Source organism: Dipodomys spectabilis, unplaced genomic scaffold, assembly GCF_019054845.1.
Source record: "Dipodomys spectabilis isolate Male_0828 unplaced genomic scaffold, ASM1905484v1 ptg000480l, whole genome shotgun sequence".
Taxonomy (NCBI): domain Eukaryota; kingdom Metazoa; phylum Chordata; class Mammalia; order Rodentia; family Heteromyidae; genus Dipodomys; species Dipodomys spectabilis.
The window spans coordinates 2,770,246-2,780,956 of record NW_024871157.1 but is presented as its reverse complement, the minus strand read 5'-3'; positions in this window follow the sequence as shown (position 1 = coordinate 2,780,956).

Genomic DNA, 10,711 nt, shown 5'->3' with positions numbered 1-10,711 from the left:
GTGGCTCAGTGGTGGAGTGCTTGCCTTGCATGCATGAGGTCCTGGGTTCGATTCCTCAGCACCACATAAGCAGAAAATGTCGAAAGAGGCGCTGTAGCTCAAGTGGTAGAGTGCTAGCCTTGAGCTGAAGAGCTGAGGGACAGCGCCCAGGCCCAGAGTTCAGGCCCCACAACTAGCAAAAAAAAAAAACTTCAATAAATGTCTCATACCTTGAGAATGTAACTGGTCTGGCTCTGGGGATGTACTTACACCTCAATAAAAACCTGTGCGTGAGTAAAAATTCTTGTCAGTCTCACCCAGGAGTTGAATTGACTGGCTTTCAGTCTCTGGAAAGGAGGTGAAATCCTTTCCTAATGAACATTGCTGTCACATTTCACATCCTGTCTGAATTCTTGTCTCACTGGGCACAAGGAATGAGGATAAGAGTATTGTGCTGACTGTGGTAATATTTAAACCAAAACCTAGCCAAGTATCTTGCTGGAATTAATGCTAGGAACAAGACATATAGTACCTGCTCATAGATCTTTCAGAAAATAAGGAAGAAGCGCAGAGTGTAATGTTAGGAAGAATCAGTCAATAGAATGATGAGGTAAGAAGAAAGGCTTGGGTACTGTCCCTGTGCTCTTCAGCTCAAGGTGTACGCACTACCGCTTGAGCCGTAGCACCACTTCCAGTTTTCTAATGGTTTATTGGAAATGAGATCCTGGGGGGAGGGGGGGGAGGAGGGAGAGATGGGAAAGGATGGGAAGGGGAAACAAAGGAGGAGGCAACAATGCTTGATAAGAAATGTACTCATTATCTTGCCCATGTAATTGTAACCCCTCTATGGTATTTTCACAATTTAAAAAAAAAAAAAAGATTCTCATGGACTTTCCCGCCCAGGCTGCCTTTGAACCAAGATCCTCAGCCTCCTGAGTAGCTAGGATTACAGGTGTGAGCCACCGGCACCCAGCTCCCTACACCATAATTCTGACTACCCCTACTGCTGTTAAGGTGGATTGCCTGAAGACTGGATCCAAGCCTCCCACATCAAAGCAGCTAACCTGACCAAGGAGGACAAATGGAAGGTGGTGCAATCCTGCGACAATTCACTGAAATGGATGTTTGTAAAAAATTTAGATTAGTAATGATCTTATGGCTTGGATGCAGAGTGGTAGGGGCAAAGATGCACCCTATCAGACTGAAAGACTCTTGTGGAAATTGTACAGAGCAGCGGATGGGGAAAGTATACAGGAAAAAGAATGGTATACCCTACGGACTGTTCAGTTTAATCTCTCTCTATGTCAGTTAGCTCCAATAAACCCTTGGATGCCATCCAGTTTTATATGTGTCCCTGAAGGACAAATCATTGTGAAAAGCCTGGACAGTTTTTTTTGTGCCCAATGGGGATGTGAGACTATTGCATTGGCATGGGGGACCAACATAGACCCAGACATTGAGGTAGGATATATAACAACAGATGGATGTAGTCCCTGGCTTGATTGGACCCGCTTGGTTTCCAGACCATGCACAAAAATATATATATAAGTTAAAAACCCGTCAGACCAAAAATGGCAGTTGGGGTGTACCTGGGGAATTAGATACTATAAGTCAGGACCAGATAGAGGAGCAAAATTCTCTATGAGTTATACCATCAGAGACCCCCCACGCCCTATTGGACCCAACCAGATTCTGAGCCCAAGCCCAAACCATAAGCTCAAATCTACTCATGCCCCCAGGACAAACAGTCCTTCCACCCTGCGTCTTCTAACTCAAGAGCCTCACTCAAGAAGAGAGGGGGAGGATGCCACTCACCCTGGATGGGCTCTTGTAACTCCGTCTTCACAGTACTAAATTCCACTGACCCAATACACTCCTCTCAGTATGGAAGAAACTGAGTCAAGGATTTGACTAAGCTAAAGGAAAAGGGAGGAGTGTTAAGGAGAGCAAAAACTGACTCCATCTTCAACGCACTAAGAGCTCTCCTGCCCCTGAAAATCAAAATACCGGTTTCTCACAAGCACCTCAGGGTCAGGAAACATGCTGTATCTGTTGAGACCCCAGGAAATGTCAAAACTGGAAAGTCCCTCTGCTTGCTGTGATAAGATTGTGTAATCTTTTTTTTGGGGGGGGGGTCCAGTTGTGGGGCCTGAACTCTGGGCCTGGGCGCTGTCCCTCAGCTCTTCAGCTCAAGGCTGGTGCTCTACCACTTGAGCCACAGCGCCACTTCCAGCTTTTTTTTTTCTTTTTCTGCTTATGTGGTGCTGAGGAATCGAACCCAGGGCCTCAGGCATGCAAGGCAAGTGCTCTACCACTGAGCCACCTTCCCAGCCCCAAGATTGTGTAATCTTGACGACCCACCTTGTGAATTGTTGGAGATTAACAATAGTAAAACAGCCCAACCAGGCCCTGCAGCCCTATTTGTTTCTGGAAAGGATTTGCAGATGGGCAGACTTACTGGAAAAACCCTGCCTTTTGCCTGCCAAAAAGTAAACCCAGCCTTTTGCTCACCAAATTTGCTTGCCAATTCAAACCAATATGATAGGTTAGTTCAAACAGTTACCGTGAGGCAGACTCTCACTCCAGTTTCATTTGACTACCTGCGTGTGGACCTGACATGACTATACAGTCTTTGTGTGTTACAATCCCATTGGCCACCTGCGTTTGGCCAGGCATGTTCACATGGTTTTTGCCCTTAAAAACCCCAGCTTGTGGACTGGTTGGGGTCGCAGGCACAGCTCCCGAGTCTGTGCTGTGTCCCTGGCCAGTCAGCTATCCGCTTCCCCACTAAATTCATCTTTTTGCATGAGACTACCTGCATGGTGGACTCTAGTGAGACATGGAATCCCCTCCCCCAGACCCCAGTCTCCCAAGAGGTCACCTTTTTTATGTGCTGGTAACAGAGCTTCAGTAGAAGGAATAGGAGAATGGCAAGGTGAGGCTGGAGAGATAAGCAGGAGCTGCATCATAAATACCTCAGTGATCTTATTAGTACTTTACATTTTATTTTTAACCACTGGAGAGTTTTAAACTGAAGGGTAATAGATTAAGATTTTGTTTTGAAATATCACTGAACTGCCTAGAGAATGGGATATACGCAAGCAAGAATACTATTAGGGCACTGTTGGAGATTGCAGAGAAGTTTGAACTAAAGCAGTGACAGTAAAGATGGAGAAAGAGGACAGATATAAGGTATGTTTCGAAGTAGCATTGATAAGTCTTCCTGAAGCATTAGATATGGGAGGGAAGATGAGAGATGAGTTGTGGATAACTTCTATATGTTTGGCTAAAAGCAAAAGGATGGATGATGAGCATGCCTGCTTTCTGTGAATAAAAGACTTGATCAGGGTGAGGGTGAGCAATCCAGAGTTGTTGTTTTTTTTTTTCCTTGTCAGTTGTTGGGCTTAAACTCTGGGCCAGGGCACTGTCCTTCAGCTCTTCAGCTCAAGATGAGTGCTCTACTGCTTGAGCCACAGGACCACTTCTGGTTTTCTAGTGGTTTATTAGAGATAAGAGTCTCATGGACTTTCCGGCCCAGGCTGGCTTTGAATTGCCATCCTCAGATCTCAGTCTCATGATGAGTAGCTAGGATTAAACAGGCATGAGCCACCGGCACCTGGCCAGAGTTCTTTACTCCCTGTTAATTTGAGCTTCTTCTGGCATTATCCAGAGGATAAATCAAATAAGTAATCGAATGTTATGGTGGAGACTTAGTTCTCCACCAGAATCGTCTATACACTTGTAGTGTGTTCCTTGGGCTTATACTTAGGCTATTGCTAATGGAATGTAAATGGAAGAAAGTGTGCAGTGCCTAGGCCTGGCCTGTACCAGCCTTCAACAGGTGCTCCTTCATGCTGTTATTTAATCTGTCAGCCAGAAGCCAATGATGACCAGATTCTGAAGATGACAGGCTTTAAGATTGAAGATTTCGGGAGGATGGGATGGGAAGGGGAAACAAAGGAGAAGATTGAAGTTTTCTGGGTAAAGGAGACCCTGGGTCCCCTCCCTTGTTCTACATGTCCACTAAGAACTGTTAAACGAGGAACAATAAGCTTCTGTTGTGTGTGTGTGTGTGGTTTTTATCTTGAATTATCATAGCAGCTCTGCCTGTGCTGCCTAGTGTGAATAAGGTTCATCCAGGATTAAACTAAGGCTGCTACAGCGAAACAGAGCGGTTGACTTGCAAAACACCTGCATTTCTTACGGTTCTGCGAGGCCAGGAAATCCCAGCCGATTGGGTTCTTTGGGAGGCCTTTTCACTGTGTCCACGTGGAAGAGAACTCTCCACAGAAGTGTACTAAAGTCAACTGCATGACTTCACATAAGCCTAATTATCTCTCATGGACCCCGTTTTTTTACATACTGTCACATTGGGTATCAGAGCTTTAATGTTAGAATTCATAGGAGACACATTCAGTACAAAAAATAGAATAAAAGACACCAGTTTTGCTAAGGTCTCAGAAAGATGAAAAGTAGCTGGGCGCCAGTGCCTCACACCTGGAATCCTAGCTACTTAGGAGGCCAAGATCTAAAAATCACCGTTCAAAGCCATCCTAAGCAGGAAAGCCTATGAGACTTTTCTATCCAGTTAAACGCCAAAAAAGCCAGTAGTGGAGCTGTGGCTCAAGTGATAGAGCACGAGTGTAAGGCCCTGAGTTCAAGCTCCAGTACCAGCACACGAAAAATAAATACACAAATTGTGACTTCTCTTTGGGAACCCTCTGCTTTCTCGGAGTGTGCTAACCGCCATATTAGTTGTATTGTGAACTGCCCTGTAGAAGAGTCTGTGTGTGGTACCTGAACCTGCAGGATCCAATGAATGGACTCCAAAGTGGAGCTTTGAGGTGACTGTGCCCTGACTTGGTTGGAAACTATTAAGCGCATAGCAAAGCCACAGCACTTTTTTTTTTTTTTTTTTGGTCAGGGTGATGTACAGAGGGATTTCAGTTATATAAGTAATAAGTACATTTCTTGTCAACCTTGTTACCCCTTCCCTCAATTTTCTCCTATTTCCCCTCCCCTCTCCAGCCCTCCCCTCAAGTTGTACAGATCGTTTCCAGCATATTGTCTTGTGCATTGGTTCCTCCTTGTCCTTTGTCTCACCATTCTGTTGTTCTCCTTCCCGTCTCTAATTCAGATAAACGTATATACGATGCCAGAGTACCAAAATCTATACAGTAACAACAGAGGATATACTATAGGGGGAAGAACATAAGAAAAAAATCACATAGTACATTAAAAACAACAAAGAAAACCTTTGTGTCCATGTTTTGGAGTTCATTTCGCTTAGCATCATCCTATGTGGTCATATGTTTGGTTGGGGTTTTTTTTGGCCGGCCATGGGGCCTGAGCTCTGGACCTGGGGACTGTCCCTCACCTCTTCAGCTCAAGGCTAGCGCTCTACCACTCATGCCATAGTGCCACTTCTGGCCTTTTCTGCTCATGTGGTGCTGAGGAGTCGAACCCAGGGCCTCATGCATGCAAGGCAAGCACTACCTCTGAACCACCTTCCCAGCTCCCTATGTACGTAGCTATTGAGTTATTCTGCTCATCTGCTAAGATTGTCCTAGACTTATACTAATTATTGCAAATAAGGGAAACCACAGGACCTATGTTTCTTTGGGTCTGGCTTATTTCACTTAATATAATTTTTTTTCCAAGTCTTTCCATTTCTTTACAAATGGGGCAGTGTCATTTTTTTCTAATGGAAGCACAGAACTCCATTTTGTGTGTGTATACACATACACACACACACACACACACACACACATACATCACATTTTCTTGATCCATTCATCTACTGAGGGGCATCTGGGTTGGTTCCATTTCTTAGCTTTGGTGAATAATGCGATAAACATAGTTGTGCTGGTAGCCTTAGTATGGTTTTGTTTGTGGTCATTTAGCTAAATGCCCAGAGGAGGGGTTGCTGGAGCCGCAGCAGATTTCTGACCCACAAAAAATATAAGTGGGTTGTTTGAAGCTGCAGTTTGTGGCCATTGGTTATGCAGCAATAGATTTCTTGTAGCTCGATTGGCCTTCATTTCTGCTGTCATGCCAGCTTTCTGTAGTCTGCAGGGTTGATCTACCATTCCGGACTGCAAGGACTTTCTCCATTCCACCTCACCCAACACAGTGTCAAGTTCAGGTGTCCACCCTGTCCTGGAAGCAGAAGCACCATGTGCATGGCCCCTTCTCCAGATGGGCTGGTAGAAAATGTCCCAACAGGGGCCCATCAACTGTGTGGACACCCTAAAACCAGGAAATGTTACCTGATTGGCCCAGGATACTCCTGTTCCTCGGGTTTGCAGTGTTGTCACACACTGCCTTAAGTACAGTGTCAGGGCAGATTCAGTTAAATCCCCAAGTTTGGAAAGTAAACTGGTTATTGTGGGGAATGTCTTAGATAAATTTTCAAACTCAGCAGTGGGTTGAGCATGATGCCTACAACCCACTCAGAGCCTAGAAAAAGAAAACATGGCGGCACAAAAGTGGGTAGAGGGGGGAGTGATACAGATCAAGTGTGACAGATACAGGAAATCAGTGAATCGGAGCAGCATGGAGAGTGGTGCCAGTCTTACAACTTCTCTGGAAGTTTGAAATAATTTCAAAACAGAGGCAAGCTTTCTGAAGGTAGCTTTGGTCCTCCCATGATGTGTGAAAGAGAAAGAACACCTTGTTGTAGGGCTTGTGGGTGTATTTGTTCCCCTAGGAACCCAGGGCAGCCATTGTGAGGATGGACCCGCTGCCCTCCCATACCCTGCATTGCTTCTCATGCGCACTTACGCTTCAGAAGTGCTGAGGAGGGAAAAGAGGGGTGGTTTCATTTAGATATTTCCATATATTTTATTTACTATGTAATGATTGCACCTGTTTGTGAGCTATAGGCATTTCAGTAACTATATATGATGTATAATGATCATATTACTTTCTTTCATTGAGGTGAGCTTGACATGACACTGTTTCAGAGTAAATAATTGTTGTACATTCACTGTTGAGGAACTATGCCTCCTGTATTTAGTTTCAAACATTTTCCTGATCCCGAAAGGCCACCCACTGCCTATAATCTGCCCCATGTCTGAGCCCCTGGCAGTCACCAAAAACTACTTTCCGTGCTTGCACATTTGCCTCTTCTGGACCTTTCATGTAATGGCATTGTGTGATGTCAGAACTTGTACTCGGGGCTTTGTGCTCCCACTAAGCTTTTTCCCTTGAAGCTAACACCCTACCTCTTGAGCCATACTTCTAGTCTACCATCTTTGGTGGTTAATTAGAGATAAGAGTCTCACAAGCTTTTCAACCTGGGTTAAGTTCATAGCAGGATCCTCAGATCTCAGCCTCTTGAGTAGCTAGGATTATAGGTGTGAGCCACCAGCACCTGGCGCAACACAGGACCTTTTGTGTTTGGCTTCATTCGCTGAGCATGGTGGTTTCCAGGTCAACACCGTAATATGTCAGAACTTCATTCCTTCTTATAGTTGGGTATTATCCCATCGTACGGCTCTATTACATGCCATTAACCCATTCATCCCTTGGTGGACATTAGGGTTGAGCTAGAGTACCTGTTTTCTTTTCTTCAGGTATATACCCTGCCTGCTCCCTCTTATTTTGTATTTGTTTGTTTATTCAGTTTTGGGATTGAATCCTGGTCTCTGAGCTTGCCAGTCCCTTGAACTGACCCTGAATTCTTTTTTTTTTTTTTTGGGGGGGGGGTGGGGGTTCGGTCGTGGGGTCTGAACTCTGGGCCTGGGCATTGTCCCTCAGCTCTTCAGCTCAAGGCTAGCACTCTACCACTTGAGCCATAGTGCCACTTCCGGCTTTTTTCATTTTGCTTATGTGGTGCTGAGGAATCGAACCCAGGGCCTCATGCATGCAAGGCAAGCTCTCTACCACTGAGCCACCTTCCCAGCCCTGACCCTGAATTCTTGATCCTCATTGCATTGTCTGCAGCAAGAAGGCCTGTTGTATCCGCTGTTGGAGAGAACAGCACAGTAGTTCTACATGTATTCTACAAGGTGATGCTGACACTTAGGCAGCTGCAGAGAAAGCTCCCACTGCCCTTTGTTCAACCAGAAGCCAGATATTTTCTCTTGGGGGCTTGACCAGGGTTAACCCCAGAAATAGCAGCTTTTCACCCAATACTCCTGTGACTGACCCACATCCAAAAACTCAGGGAGATTAGGTTGTTCATAACCTGAGAACTTTGTTTTTACTTCAGGTAGTTCCTTAAAGTTCTACTTGGTTCCTGTCACTGATAGCCCCAGGGGATTAAGGTGTCTAGGATGTCAAAGCCAGTATGACAGACAAATCTTCGTAGCTGGCATCTCCTTTGTGACTCCTTGATGTAAAGAGCTGGTTCTCTTACAGTGAGAGCACAAGAATTACATTTCTGTTTTTCTGATTGGCCCCCAAAGAGGTCTTGTGTAGCACGATACTGAAAGGCTGTCTGCCTGCAGGGAGCTAGCTCCCAGTTTCTCTGTCCTCCTTTTCATGCCATAGATCTGGCTTTGTTGGGAGGGTCCCATACCTTCCTTGTGGGCCAAGTGGGGGGGCGGGGAGGAGGCATGGCACTTGTCAGTCAAGTTCCTCACTATACCCCACCCCTCGGGCACGTGTTTGGGGGTAGGGGTCACCCCATCAGCTGGACCAGGTGGCATGGATGGCAGGGCTAGCTAGTGTAGCGCTTTATCCTCGTTAGTGGACTTGAGAGTAGCAGGGGTGAGGCTGGAGGGTGTGAGGAAAGCTGGCTCTTCTCAGGAGAGAAAAACAAATTGGGCCCCACTGACAGTGAAGCCACCGCAGTAGGGGTGGAGCCAGGAGATGGAAATGCTTTGAGGCTGGGTATCAAGCGGTAGCCACCGCTACAGCCAGACTGGGAATGCGGGACCATAGTCCTTTTCTCCCAGGAGTTTGGCTTTCTGACAGCTTTTGTGAGGCCTGAGTGATAGGACATACAGTGTTTATGTTTGATACGCCTACATTATAAAATGTCGATGTGAGCTGATTAATATGTCTCACATAGCCTGTGGTGAGACCGTTTCAGCTTACTCTCCTCAATTTCAAGTATATGGTGTGTTTCTGACTACACTCACCTTGCTGGCAACGATGCCACAATCTGCCTGCACATTCTCCACTTCAGCCTTGGACAGAAAGGACTTGTCAAGCCTGCTCTAGGAGATGGTACCACCGTCTGAATTTAAGAGATCAGATTCTGTGGCATGATCAGTACTGCGGTATAGGTCTGCGCTCCCTAGAGATGCAAGCGGACCGCATCTTGCCTCAGGAGCCGTTAACCAGGCTTGTAACCTGATGTCACCTTTTCCCTGCCATCCCCTCACAGCCACACCCAATCTTTCAGTAAGGTCGTTTGCCTTGCTCTAGTCTTACTGGTCCTCTGGTTCGTGAACAAGTTAAAATCGTTCATCTGTACTCATTCATAGTTTACACATGACTGACTTCCGCATTTCACTGTGGAATTTAGACTGACAGGTTTTTACATTGCTGAAGGCCAACCATCCCGTCACCCTGCCCGGACCTGGGTTCCCTTTCCAGTCTGTGTAACATATGGGTTTGGTTGGTGCTGTCTGTTGATTCAGGCAATTAAATTCTTTCTTAATTTTGTGTCTGGGCATAAGGTGTTTTCATATGTTGAGACTAAAAGGTAAATTAGTTTAATGGTGCGTTAACAGTATGGATATATGCATATATGTATGACAAAAATTGTGATACAGCCAGGTACTAGTGGCTCACTAATCCTAGCTACTCAGGAGGCTGAGATTTGAGTATCACAGTTTAAAACTAGCCCAAGCAGAAAACTCTGTCAGACACTTATTTCCAGTTAACCACCAGAAAACTGGAAGTGGCCCTGGGGCTCAAAGTGTTAGAGCACTAGCCTTGAGCAAAAAGAGCTCAAGGACAGTGCCCAGGCCCTGAGTTCAAGCCTCACAACCAACTCCCACAAAAACTTGTGATCTATTAATCATATAAGTAAAGTTAGTCTCCAGTGGGATAGGGATGCCTTACCTAGATGTCTTACCCTAGGTGAAAGACTAGGGTCCAACTAGTGAGCGCCATCTGTCTATCCCAGGCATGTGCAGAAATCACACTGGGCTGTGATTTTCTCAGGACAGGGCAAATTTCCTTCAGTTCTCAAAGGAGTCTCACCTTCCCTTCCCCCATCACAAGCATCATAACCTGCATTTCACTTCACTGATCCCTTTTTTTTTTTTCTCTTTCACTCCTGGGGCTTGAACTCATGGCCTGAGCTCTGTCCCTGAGCCTGTCTGTGCTCAAGGCTAGCGCTCTACCACTTACGGCTTTTGTTTATGTGGTACTTGTCAGGCCCCTGGAGAGAACAGGCAGCTGAGAAAACTACCTTTACTAAAAATCCCCCTGGCTAAATGTTCCGCTCCCCCCACCCCCCAACCATATAAACCCAGCCTTAATTAGACCCAGCACAACCTCTCTGATCCCAACCAAGGAGTACCTTAGTAAAACTTTCCTTTCATCACCTTTGCCTCCTTCTGCATGGTCTTTCTTCACCTAAAACCTTACAGTGCTAGGGAATCGAACCCAAGCTTTATGCATGCTAGGTGAGCACTCGACCACTAAGCCACATTCTCAGCCCTCACCGATCCCATTTTGATTAACAGTTGCTAAAGAACACTCGTAGCTCATTTGCCAGGACCTCTGACTAAAGGAAGGCAACTCAGGAGATCTGGTTCCAGAAAGTACG